Here is a 14,325-nt window from a genome sequence, read left to right as displayed (position 1 = left end):
TGTCTTTGTTCCAGGGATTCCAAAAGTCACAGGAGTGATGACAAAGCAGAACCACAAAAACATAAACACACAATTAGCTGCCGCGCGAAAGCACTGGGTGTTTGCACACAATTATTGTGCTTCTTTGTCAGCTGCTTTGTACCTCCATGCCTGATGCAGGAGGTTGGATTTCAGACCAATTGAAGGACAGAAACGAAGTTTCGTGCATGACAGCTTGTTTGGATGCCGGTTTGTGCTGTGCAGCCACATATGCAGTAAATGCTACGTTGGTATAAATTTAGGATGGGGTGTTTCTTTTTGGGATAGTTCAGTCACCAGAGTGGATGAATGACCTTGAATTAAGAAAAAAAGAGCATGTTGTATTACAACTTGAGCCCTAACATTGTAATTTTTAAAACAACAGTTCTCAATGGGGTTACAAGTAGACTTGGGGCTACACTTGGGCCTTCTGGAGGCACTTCATGGGATATGTCAGGATGGACAGGATTTCTGCAGGTATCAACAAACCTAGTTTGATGCGTTTTAATGCTGTGACAGGGTTTTTCAAGCTATATTTATTAGAACATGAAACAACTAACAGCTAAATGGTGTTTTCATAACGGAAAATGTTGTAGGTATCCATTATTTTTGTTAATTTTATTTGTACTGTATTCCCAACCAGCAAATATTGATTGAAAATATATTGAATACATTGTGTTCATCCAAAACCTGTCTGCATCTGATTGAAAAAGTGAAAGTTGAAAGGAAGTAAAGTTCAAGTCTTTAAAGAGAGGCCGGTAAAAAGACACCGTTTTACTGGGAGTACCTGAAGGAACATCAGGGGGTTCTCGCTCTTTTAAATTAAACAAACAAACATGCAAACAGCCTTTAAAAATAATTTTTGATGTAATTATCTGTTTCAGGAAAATAAAAATTCATAAAACAAATCTTATGTTGAGTAGGATATTCAATTTCATTATTTTAAAAAGCCACATTCTCCCCCATATAAGATCATTGTTTTTTTATAATGATTAGAAAATAATTAGACTCAACTACTCACGTGCCCCTTCTCGTTACCTGTCAAGTTAATGATTTATTTAAAGTGAGGAAATCTCTACCATGATTCCTTAAGAGTACATTTGAAATTCAAATTTTATGTGTGGACAAATATTTATTCTAAATTGTTTCTTTTTGCGAACCGGTCTATCACTTTAGTTGGTTATTTTTTGTGGACAAATATTCATTAATAATGAAGTTAATGATTTGTTTTTTTTAACAGATCTGTATTGTAATCCCAAAATAGGACTCTAAATGTTGAATATTTTTTCGTGGACAAATATTTATTCATAATTGTTTCTTTTTGAGAACAGGTCTGACACTTTATGTTGATTATTTTTTGTGGACAAATATTTACAAAAATTAAGTTATTTCTTTTTCATATTTCTTTTTGATGTACCATATTTCTCAGGGGGCACATCACTGAAAAAAGGTTGAGAACCACAAGGAACTTGTCTAAAGTAATCAATCTGACTTTGCTTATCACCCTGACGGGGATCTTTAAGTCAGTCGTCTTAACCACTGTATTAATCAGCTGTGAGAATTAGATACAGTAGATACAGATAAGATGTTGGCAGGCAAGGCACATACAAAGATCTACTTCAAGTTCGCTGTTGTTGAACTCAAAATAATTCAGACTAGTTTTAGTATTAATACATTTGATCCTGCAGTTATTTCTAGAAGAAATGAGAAACACTGACTCGTCTCTAAATCAGATAAATCTTGAACACATTTTGAAGTACATTTGGACCTCTTTCACTGGGCTGAACAAAACTTAATATTCAATTTTTTAAACAAAATTTGGATGCGTTGGATGTGGTAAACACCACACAAATTTCAACGCTTTTTTGTGCAAAGTGTTGATCACATTCGTCTGGCCAAATACACCCCAGTTATACGGCTATTTTTTTACTACATTTGGACCACTTTGAATAGGTTGGTAACCTTAGGTCACTTCTCAGAGATGCCAGTTAAACACTCACAGAGCCGTTTCCACCCGTTTTCCATGGAAAAGAAAACACTGGGATCCGCAAAAAACTTTTTGACATCAGACATGCTCTTGCTGTAATTACTGTACGGTAATGGGACGAGCGAGAGGGCGGAAGTGGATGGAGTCAGTTGGATTTTAGCAGCCACGGCGTGAGTTGCTTACATTCGCTTGTGTTAACCCAGGTTGTTACTACATTATTTTAAATTAAAAGGAGCCAAGCAGCTAAAGTCTGAGTCCATCCTTGTTGACGCACAGGGGACTCAAAATGTGATTTATGCTGTGTTAAAGTAGTATGTAATATTTAGACCATTATTCATTTTGAAAACCACCTGTAAGTTTCAATAATGTGTAAATAAATGTGCCAATTTCCAATATCCATTTCCAATTTCATATTTATAAGTTTTCATAAGATAGAAAACAACTTCTGTTTCTCTTTGAACCCTGAGATATATTTCTTTAATCCTCTTGATGCTTTTCCATAGCCACCCATAAACTACTTCCACCCTCCCGTAGAAGCCATACAAAATTAATCTTGCACATTTTTTCCATAATATCCGGTTGTGCTTGTGAGTCTGTCTATATTCTTTCGTCACGAGCAGCTATATATCTCGCGTACAGGTTGGATTAGTGAACTGCTCCTGTGGATGAAAATCAAAGCCTGTTGTTTTTTCTGGTGCTCGGGTCTTCTCGGCGGTCATGACAGAAGCGAGGGAGAGCTTGAGCAAGTCATCTCTGGCATTTAGCGCCTAACAAAATCCGGTTGATACACGGAGGCTGTTGCAGTCGCATCTCTGCTGTTTTGATGGTTGGAAGTGTTATACCATTTCTCTTTCTCTTCAACTGAAGTTTTTATGATGTAGTTTTGTGTATTTTATTATTTTATTTTTATTCCTATTTTAAAAAATGAGAATTATCATCCATAGCACTGAAAGAGTTAAAAGTGATCATTTTTGGAGAGTAGAGGATTTCACCCACTTCGAATGGTTTGTATAATTTACAGTTATTGTCACAACATCCATTATAGTCCATATATTGCAAAAGATTTGGGAATTGGGTGATTATTCTGAACTGATCCCAAAACAGGGAAAGTCAGCACGCCTGTCAACTCTACGACCAATCTTTGAATATTCCATCCGTTTCAAACAATATCTGAAGGCTCGCAAAATCCTGGACCAGAGGTGTCAAACACATTATTATCGAGGGCCACGTTACAGTGATATTTCTTTCATAGGGTGAAGTCAAATACATTTTAAGTGCGTTTGTCACACATTTACCTAGTTTTGAAATCAGAGGCCGGTAAAATTTGTTCAAAAAAGAGATTGGGAACCAAAAAAAATCTTGATTTTCTTCTGAAGACAACTTACAAATTTGGTATTTTAACCAGAGACTTGAAGTCAAATCAGCATTTTGCGGACCACATTAAATGTGGCTGGCCGGATCTGGCCCGTCGGGCCTTGGGTTTGACACCTGTGTCCTCGAACAATCATAAACTAATCACAAGAGGATTGGAATGGACATGTTGACTGGAAATTGATTGCATCTCTGGAGGAAAATCAACTACCAGTGTCAATAAATACCGCCTTAAACGCTACGATAGATGATTGTGTAATGTGCATTGAGTTGGAATTAATCATGAATATCCCAAACCTACGTGTTTTCAAGTTTTCTAAACCTGTGCAATCCTCTTTTTCTTTTTCTGTTGTTGTTGCTAATATGACTAACAGCTCGTATGGTCCTGTCATCTTCCAGATCTAACCTTTCAGAGACCCGCTTGGACTCCCACCTAATTTGTAAAAAGTGGTTTCTATCTGCTGGAACGTCTCTGGGCACTTTTGTCTGCCATCAACAAGTTATTTTTTTAATTTCTTTTTCTCGAAAGAGGCTCTCTCAAGCAAACACCACTTTATGAAATATTGACTGTACTTCCTCTCTTTCCCACTGTATCTCTGTAATTGTAGCATTTCCATCTCGATCATGCCCATGTGTTGTGGTATGTCTGCAATCTGCATGCATGGAGGCATGCATGTAGACAAGTGTTTGCTTGATTATACACAAGTTTTACTGAGTAGCTGAACTGCAATGCTGACCCTAGTAGCGTGGTCAGTGAGCGTGTCATTTGTTCACATATACAATGTACTGTAGGTATATGAACAAACTTAATATATAAGTGCCTGTAAGATGCCTTAAGGAAGCCCCTCAAGGCTATTGAGACATGCTTTTTGGATGAGGATGAATACAAGTAGGAGTGGTACTGGCATGACATAAAAACAAAGAACTGATCACAAGATAACATCAGCACTGCTGTCTCTCCTCTTGTATTTGCTGTTCCAGATGGATGACCACAAGATCTCTGCATTACAATCCAAGCACTCGCCCCGCTTCCCAACGGTCAACTTGAGACATTTTGAGCATTCTGAACAAAAGTCACTCACACAAGTTGTTACACGTAATATGTTACTGATTGACTGTAGATTGCTGGATACTTGAAGGTCTGATTATGTCCCCAAAGTGAGTGGTTTCAATCCCTGTGAAGATGCACAGCTCTGGTACCTGTGTGGTGAACACTTAAAATACATTCCAAGTGACACTTAATAACTGACACTTGATGAATTCCACCTCACATATGTCTATCACATTTTTACATTATAATGTTACAACAGCAAAACAGCTGCTTACCATGGGCTGTCTCAAATGGGGGGAAAAAAAAATCTAAATTCTGAACTGAATTCTGATTCTAAACTGACAAATTGCAAGAACAATGTAATAACATTCGCCTAAAAAAACAGCAAATAAACCCTGCAGTATATATTGGTCAACTTGACTCAACATTTTAGCTTGTTTTTTACAAAACAACCTAATTTTTGAGGTTGTCTTGTACAAACGACTTACTATTTTTAGGTGTTTGAATCAAAACAATCCATTAAGTTTGGTAAAAAAAAAAAAAAAAATCTGCATTGCTTGTTTTTTGAATAGATGTATTTTTAACCCTATTGTTTTTACAACTTGTGGTTCAGTGGTAGAGTCAATGTCTCCCAGCTGAGAGGTTGTGGGTTTGATCTACCGACCATTGTGAGCATGCTGAAGGGTCCTTGAGCATGGAGCTGGAATCCCTGGTTGTTCCTGATGCTGCATCATCGGTAGGTAAATGAGTTGTCAGTGATTGGCATGTACCCCACTCACTGCCCAAAGACACGCCCGCGTATCTTGTGAACATAAGTGGTGTAGGTCATGGGTCCCCAAAATTTATCAACATGGACTGGTCAACACTTGAGATTTTTAAGGTGGATCGGGGGGGGTGCATAAAATATGACCTCATTAACAATACATCTTACAAAGGCTATAACTCATTCACTCAAGTAAGAGCCATTTGATAGAATTATATACAGTATCTTACTAAAATGTACACAAATTACATTGATTAGATCAATCAAAACCGAAGTACAAAATCTATTAATTTCAATACAAAATGTCAATTCAATGCAAACGGATACGTATGAATGCAAAACCTTTGCATATGCTCAGGGGTGCACTTAATTTTTTCTGTGGGTTACACACAAAAATACCAGGGCATGGTGCTTGGTACTCACTCTTTTTTTCTTTCAAAATAAATCAGTGTCATGCTCAGTGTTGCTCCAACATTAAGCCCAGTGTCTGTATGCACACAGTGACATTGCATTATTCAAACCTGCATCTTCAAATGTTTCATAAATCCATCAGTTGTGGTTTGCGCAGTTCCTTTGGAACTCGGTTTAATTAGCCCAAGTCAGAGGTAAATTTTCATTCACTGTACAGTGACAATGTAAACGTTCTCACAAGACTGATACACAAGCAACAGCCAGTGCAAGTTGCTTCAGTAAACAAATATCCTCAGAATAGAAAGACATTGGATGTGCATGCTCAGCTTTATGAAAGGCGGGGATTAAACTATAACCGTGGATACAACATACTAGGTTGCATCCCCGCTGTGCAGCACTACACAGCCATGTTTATAAGCAGTTCTACATCCTGCCTAGCCGCCGCGCCGCGTTGTGGCTGGGCAGTTGCGCTACGGTCAGCCAACTGTACGCAGGACTTAAAAGATCTGCTCCACCATCATGCGCCATGGTCAATTCCACAGTTCAGAAAGCACTAAACAGGAAAAAGAACCTGATTGACATCCAGGTTTGCAAAGATTAAGCACTCCACACGGACAAGACTGTCCTCCTTTGCTAAATGAGCTCAAGAAGGAAAACCATGGGGTTTTCCTTCTCCGTGCCATTGTCATTGAGACAATAATAGCAAACACTTTTCCTGTTAATTGGCACTGTAACATGTACACATATACATTACTGTGTTAGGTTCAAGCAACCTAGAACATTTATTAAAAAACGACCAGGAGGAAGACAACAAGGTTTTCTTTCTTGCAAGGAGAGCGTACAGGATCCTGGCCTTCTCAGATCTCCTTCCGGTCTGGTTAGAGATCCTTTCTACTCCCTATTTATTCATTTGGGATAACCCTAGGTTTCAAAAGCCATTGCTGCCCTGAAGGATTTGCAGGAGAGGTCTTGGCAACAATACAAACAATCAGTTTGTGATAGTGTGGGGTGTAAGTGCGCTTCCATGCTGTGATCTTTTTGTCAGGAAGGAACACAAAGACCAACCCCCATGCTTTGTACAGGTGTGGGGTACAGGTGAGAGTCCATGCTGTTCTGCCCTTGGAGACGTGTCGTCTCCTCACATGCGCTTCACCAACAGCTCCAACAGAAAATATCCATGTCTACACTTCTATTATACATGTTGCAAGAACAAATATGGGCTGACCTAGATACTGTACAGTTATTCTAACATACTGTATGAGTCAGGATTCCACCAATTCATTTACAAGTTAAAATGAGTACTGTCTCTACTCACCCATTGTAAATGAAGCATGCATTGAAGTGTTATCCGCACAAACTATACACAAATGGAGCTTGGTTTGTTTACAGCAGGTTAATTAAAAACATAATTTCACGCGAGTTGGTAGTCCCCGCTCAAGCGCAGTTTGACGTTCCAGAGACTGGAAGAGCGGAGACACATGCAGTGGCCGGGGCTATCGTTGAGGTGACACAGCGTGGCCCAGCGGGACGGAAACACAGTTGTTGGAATCTGCGGGGCAAGTGGAATATTTCGCGTTATTCCTGCACGTTGTCTGCCATCCAGCAAGAGAGCGGTTGCTTCTCGATTAGCTTGGTTGTTAGCCACAAGTTGTGCCACCTTCATGTGCTCTTTTCATGCTTGTCAAATAAAGAGAGGGTACGCATTTATGTTAATCAACCAAGTATTCATGTTATCTGTTATCATGTTATCTTTTGCCAAAGAACTGTAAATAAGGTTTGTTGAAGATGGCTGGGGATGGATAAGGGAGACAGGCAAAGGTTTTTGGCTATGTTTGCAGGATGTGAGATCATGCTCACCTGATGGAATTGCCTTCAATGGTGGGAACAAGCCAGACGGCGTCATATCGACGTTTCTTTTTGTATCCAATCCCAGAGGAGAAATTGTACTGCTGACAAGATGTAACTCTATAATCTTGGGCTGGATTGTCTAGAAGCCCTTATGTCTCTGCAACTTGTTCGTGAGTCAATGCCTTCACAGGAGGAAAACACCCAGATTTCTGTCTTTGCACTTATTGGACTTTGGAGATAAAGCTCGGCTCAAATTACAATCAAGAGTGTGTGTCTACTTAATTCTACTCCAAGGTATTTTACTTTTTGAGTTATCCACAGTCAAAAGTTGTTGAATCAACAAACACATTTTTGGGTACATTATCATTAATGACAAGAATCTTACAAAGAAAGTACAATTTACAGACAACTGTGGGCCAAATTTCACAAAGATACAGAACAACGTATGTGTCATTGACAGTGACCCCATCCTTCCTCACTACAAAATGTAATGTCAACAGCGGCCAGAGATGGCATAAAAAACAAAGATCAAGCCAAACAAAGCACAAATGAATGAATATTAAAGGAGGTTAACTATAGGATACAGGTAAACTAAATCAAACTACCAAATTAATTCGGATGCAGCCCATGTGGCCTGGTATTGCGCCGCATACCCACGGTTGGGGATTGCTGGTTTACGTGATGTACTGCCCATACCTCGGACACTACTTGATGGCTCTTAATGAAACTAAATACACTTTATGTTGAAGGTCAAAAGTTTTATTGGTTAAATTTACAAAGAAAAGTACAAATATTTGTTGGTTGTATGACAGATTTAGATACATTTTCAATCTGAGCGCCGCCTGTGACTCTGCACACGTGCCAAACGAGCTGCAGCTTGTAACGTTTAAATCGCAATCGTTTCCTTAGAACCGCCAAACTGTTTTTTGCAAAATGTAGGTTTCCACACTTGCTCTTCTTACACTCTTCCGAGGACTACGCAGGAAGGCTTCATTAACCTGCTCCACTGTCTCTGCTGACATTGATGGCCATCCTGGCTATTTAGGTATGCATAAGCAGCCCTTTTCTTTACATTTATGGTGCCAAGTCCTAATTTGTTTTGTAGTTGGTGCCTTCTTTGCAAAATGTTTGAAGAAGGCACGCTGCACTGTCTTCGGTGACTGAGTCCGAGCATACTCTAACACGCTAAATGCCTTTTCTTTTGAAGTGAACGACATTTCTTAACCTGAAAAGATAGAACTGACAAATGTTACACACAAAAACATGAAACGTGTCTAAACAAGCTGTGAAAATTTGAGGTCATTCCATCGAAAATTGTCAAAATTATTATTATTATTATTATTATTAACTACGAAATGGGGTCAAACATTTTGGAACACCCTGTACATTATTTCTAATGCATATGTTAAGAATTGAACTAAAACCAAAATGGCCCAAACACATCTTTGTAAAAAAGCAAGGGCAGACTTATAAGAATGTAGCAGTTTCACCACAGAATACATGAAATATTAACGGTGTTACGGCAATGATCAATACTTAAAAGGATCAATGTGACTGTAGATTGTGTAGCGTTGAGTGATTTTCTCATGATGTCACTTTGAGATGTTAGTTATACTTGATGCATGCATGTGACAACAGTCATCCATCAGGAAAATACAGGTTAGGAATGCGATCTGGTTAAGACTGCCGAAAATGTAGCTCCTATTAAACATCCTTCATGGGTCAGTGGAGTGGAAAACACAATACGTGGGGTGACTCGTTATGGTTCTCCTGCAGGGATAAGAGTCCAAATGAATGTTGATGCTCTCTCCAGAATGGCTGTGAATGTAACTTTTTAATAGAAACCCTGTGCCAGATTTACCAAGGTCCCCAAAATTGGGCATATGCTGTATTTTTTCAAACACATTGCGCACCCTGTTAGCGAGCATGTCGTATGTGATCTAGATTGCCGTCACAGCATATGTATTGGTTTACTGTGTTCATGTTAGGCGAACCATGACATATGTGTATATCCAGAATCTCGAGTAAACAGCCATGTACGTATGAGCGTTTGAAGGGTTCGTTGAATTCCATAAACACAAACAATAGAGAACATTACCATCGTCATCAAATTTCAATTTTATGCAACCATAGATTTCCCTGTTATGTATAACTGACTCAAAGACAGGCATATTTCAGCAGTGCAACAGTTTACGTGTAAAAAATGCACCATCAGTGCTCAAGACTACCCTAATTTTTTACGCTTCAGGTTGCTCTGATGGTTTGCACCATGAAAAATTTGGGAGAGCACCGCAAGCACAAAATGAAGTCTGATGCAGTTGCAAGTTGTGGGAAAGGCAAACTAGCCCCTGGATATTGGTGGTAGTAATATCTGAATTCCTCACAGCTAGCACATTCCAAGTATGTACTTCCGTATACAAATCCCGTTTGTCGGATGATACAGAGTAAATATTGCAATATTATCTTCTTTCGGCTGCAAGCATTCCAATTGAGATGATCATTTAAGACACAGGTGTCAAAATCAAGACCAGGGGTCCAGATGCGGCCAGCCTCATCATTTTATGTGGCCTATGAAATGCTGATTTGACTTCAAGTTTCTGGCTAAAATAACAAATTTGCAGGTTGTCTTTAACGTTTAAAAAATGGGGGAGGAAAAATAACAGCATTTTACAACCAAATCTCTCTTTTGAACAGATTATTTTTCTGTTTTCAAAACTAGGTAAATGTGTCAAACACACTTCAAATTTGACTTCACAGTCAGTCTAACTGAAATGATGACTAAAATGTGGACGAGGATAAAAATGTGTTTGACACCCCTGATTTAAGAAATCATTGCCTTGCATTTTATAAAAATGACTGATATTGCCTTGATCGTGAGTCTCTGAAATTCACTGAAGATAAAAACAAAGAAAGCTGCAAAACAACAACAAAAACGTTGATGTCTTATGGCCCCTACTTTGTGCTCAGCGCAAGACTTGTGCATTCATACTTTGTGCACAGGCAGAGTTTTCTTGTCTTTTTGTGTTTTCATAGATTAGCACAGATAGAAAGGGGCATTTGCACTCCAGTGGGAGCTACAATAAAGATTATAATGTGTCCAGCAAATCGATTTTGACAATAATTCTGAGGGTTTGATGCGCTGTTGTGATATTTATGAATGAAATATGGTGACATCCACCACACTCACACACACACACACACACACACACACACACACACACACACACACACACACACACACACGCCCACGCACGCACCCACACACACGCGCACACACGCACACACACACACACACACACACACACACACACTACTAGCGGAGCACGGAATCTGTCTGCGCCCTCAACAGCACTTTATTTTCGTTATTCGACTGTTACCAGTTAATTAGGCAGAATAGAATTAAATTCCTTTATTTTCATTGTATTACTGGTAAGTTCATTGAATTCGTTAAATACATCTATGATAGGTAGAAAATATATAAATGAATAAATCAAGAAATGAATAAATATAATACATTTTTCTGAGATTAAAATGTCCGAATCAGGTTAAATGCACCTCAGGTGTTGTGTGTATTGCGAAACATGAATACTCCCACAAGCGGCTCGTCACCTACACTGGAGACTTGTGCTCCAGCCTACACTGATGGCATAACTAACGTGAATTTCCATCCATCCATCCATCCATCCATCCATCCATCCATCCATCCATCCATCCATCCATCCATCCCTTATCCTCACTAGGTCTCTGGTTTGCTGGTGCCTATCCCTACGTATCAAATCTCTGGCTAACGGCTGTGTGTGTTTGTGTCTAAAGACCAGGCATGTCCTTGATGAAGGGAAGAAGTCGCCGGCTGCACACTTAACGCTCATCAGTCATCACCGGGGCTTCTTAAGTGCGGCCGGAGCAGAAGAACGGCGCCAGATTATTCCACACCATCCCTTGAGTGATACTCCAAGTGTCCTTGTTGTTAACCACTGCATTTTTCCGCTCTGTCGTTCGTTTTGTTGATACTTTGCTATTTCTGAGTTTTTCCTTGCTCTTGTAACTAGAATTATTTTAGTTGAGTGAATTTGGAATTCACCAAAATCACGTACCATGTACCATGCCAGGGTTATCTTTGAAAGTAGACTAAGACAAGCTCTGCTGCTAAACAACAAAATAGTAACTCAGACCAGCCAAGATTGACTTTTCTCCGCCTAGGCAAAGGGAAAAGCTTAGCGTACATTCTCCTCTGTGTTGCCAACAGCATTTTCGGCGCTCAAGCGTCCCCGCCTGCTTTTTATTCATTCAGCAAAGCATTGCACATTACAAGACATAACAAAGGATCCAGCCGGGCACCACCAAATGCTGGGCCAAGGTCCCGGCTCACAATTTCCTGCGTCAACAGCTCTATCCAAGGACTGGGGCGAGTTGAATTAGGAATGCATAGAAAGATAGCAATTCTATTCTAGACAAGAAATAAGCACATAATGATAACAACCTAATATATGATTCACTTCACACACCACTTGTGCCAGTACGTCATGCGTGTTATATCTGGTCGAAGACTGTAAAGGGTGCCGGACTATTTAAGCGCGGCTGGAGCCGGAGGACGCCATCGGAGTCTACTGCTAAGTCTACATATTTGTGTTCCCTCGTATGCATTGCATCATGTTAGTGAGTATTTCTGTTGTTACTTTGAAATCTTGTATTTGCCTCTGCCAGGTTTTAGTTCCTACTTTCTGTTCCTACGGTGTCCTCCAGCTGGCTGCGTTCTACCCTCTTGGTGTTTTGTTTGAGTACGTTCGGCTATATACTGTAGGTTATCCTATGTCTCTTTTAGATGTACTTTGAGCGGCGTTATCCTCCGTAACTTTGATTTCATACTTTGCCAATTTTGTGTTGTATATCTCATGTTTTGCATGGTTCTTTTGATTAATACATTTTAGTATTGGACTTTCTCATGTGTGTCCAGTTTGTTGGGGTCCACCTTTTGTGTTCTCAGTGTTACAACGTAACACTAAGTGTGCTTAAAAGTAAATGATTTTGGTCCGGGTAACACGGAGCGGCATGCCCCACCGAATGCACAAACACAATCAAATAGACTTGCCCCGCCCCCAAAAAATCAAGATGTTTTTTACGTGAGTAGACATGCACCTGCAAAATGAGAGCCCTAATATGTTGTAAACTGTTGAGAGCCAACGTTTTTTTTCTAATAGTTTTGCATTCATACAAGAAAAAAATCAATTCAAAGGTTTTAAAATTTAAAAATATATATATGAAAAACGGATTTTTCAAGAAATTTTACTTTACAAGTAAAAAATACATAGATGTTTTGTCAGGCTAGCTGCACAAATGTCAACTGTGCAAATGCCAGTTGTGTTTTTCTAATCTTCCAGTCATTTTTTTTTCATACCACTTGTCCTGTTAATGCTTACGACATGACAAGTCATTCCCAAAGGACTGATTAGGTCCCAGGCAGATACCATCTTGGACTGGTGGGCAATTAATCACAGGCTGGATGTAAAAAGTGCATCAAATAAGAATTGATTATTGAACTCGCCAGAACACTTTTTTTTTTTTTGTCCAATGTTCTCAGTATCTGCTGTTCTGGTCTTTTGTAATTAGCGCAACATCCGGTACAGTTGTCTCAAACGTCTGATGCTTGGAGATAGCCTTACACGTAGATATTCTGTTGTTAGTGGTTGTTTGAGTTATTTTCTTTATGTCGCTTCTCATAAATCTGGACATTTTCCTCTGCTGCACATTTTTTGTGCAAAGAACTTGTTTTTTGTGACAATCACTAGTTGCCTAATGGGTTACCATTATAACTTTACTACTACTTGTTTGTTGCCTTCAGCATGTCACGTGGATCAGCTCTTCATGTTGCCAATTAAAATTGTGTAGCCAAGTGGTAAGCATAACAAATCCGACATTTTCATAGAATTATTAGTTTATTCTAGTCAGGTTGCAACTTTTTTTGTCTGCAAAAAAAACAGATTTTATTCTTGTTAGATTGATTTTCTTCTTTTATTTCCTATTCCCATATCCTTAATGCTACTCAGAATATAAGTCCACCTTGATGTATAATTTATAAGGCACACTCAGTATCTTTTTTTTTTTTTATAATGCACGTGCTTTTCTAGAAACACCATTAAGGACATACAAACTAAATGCAGGTGCAAATAATTTAACATTTAATAATAACAACTGAGTTTTAATGAAACTTGAATGTTGTGGTTGACCATACTGACTCCAGAATTAGATTAATTGCAATAATGAGCACGTTATTACAGGAGTGCTTCTGTGTTGTTAAAATAGGCATTGATTGTCTTTTACAATAAGGAATAAATTTTGCTTTTATTTGTAAGTACTCAGCATACACAGCCCTTCATTTTTTTTATTTTTATGGCTGAAATATGACAAAAGTGCTGCGCAAAGCAGAATATGCACAGCAAAGTGCCAAAACAAGAATACCAGGGGTCCTGCAAGAGAGCTACGACTTTTATGGGTTTGCAATTGTGCAAAAGAGGCCTGAAAAGTAATCCCAAAGCTTCCCTGACATTTGCAGTGTTTTACAATTAGAACGGCAAGGATATTAAAAAAAAGAAAAAAAAACACTAACACACATTGATTAAGTAGTCTATCTTTTGAAGGTGATTTGAAGGCACTTTAATGTGCTTACAGTACATCAATCAACACCCTGGCTGACACTGATGACTACTGCTCCAACCTTTTGGCTCTCGCCCACCCACACATCCTCCATCCTGGCACCCCTCCCTCCCTCCTTCTTTTAAACCCTCCCATCTCTTTCTCCCCACAGCATCATCACCAGTGAGGCAACGGAGGGACAACTTTTTGTTGTCTTGTACAAGGACGCGAGTGAGAAGGAGCAGA

The 14,325-nt window shown here is 39.2% G+C and overlaps 1 long non-coding RNA gene across 3 annotated transcripts; it reads left to right on the top strand.

The window, feature by feature from the left end:
• The first annotated feature begins 315 nt into the window (after positions 1-315).
• On the top strand, positions 316-7,314 carry LOC148420493 (uncharacterized). 3 transcript variants are annotated; one of them, XR_015866452.1, is made up of 4 exons: positions 316-495; positions 3,776-4,534; positions 5,041-5,163; positions 7,059-7,314. It is a non-coding gene; the product is annotated as an uncharacterized LOC148420493 (long non-coding RNA). The 3 variants fall into 3 exon arrangements; XR_015866453.1 differs by having other exon boundaries at positions 4,358-5,163; XR_015866451.1 differs by having other exon boundaries at positions 3,776-5,163.
• The last annotated feature ends 7,011 nt before the right edge of the window (positions 7,315-14,325 follow it).

The sequence above is a fragment of the Hippichthys cyanospilos genome, chromosome 8 (genome assembly GCF_059441005.1).
Source record: "Hippichthys cyanospilos isolate Australia breed blue-spotted pipefish chromosome 8, RoL_Hcya_1.0, whole genome shotgun sequence".
Classification (NCBI taxonomy): Eukaryota; Metazoa; Chordata; class Actinopteri; order Syngnathiformes; family Syngnathidae; genus Hippichthys; species Hippichthys cyanospilos.
This window is presented reverse-complemented; position numbering and strand designations above follow the sequence as displayed.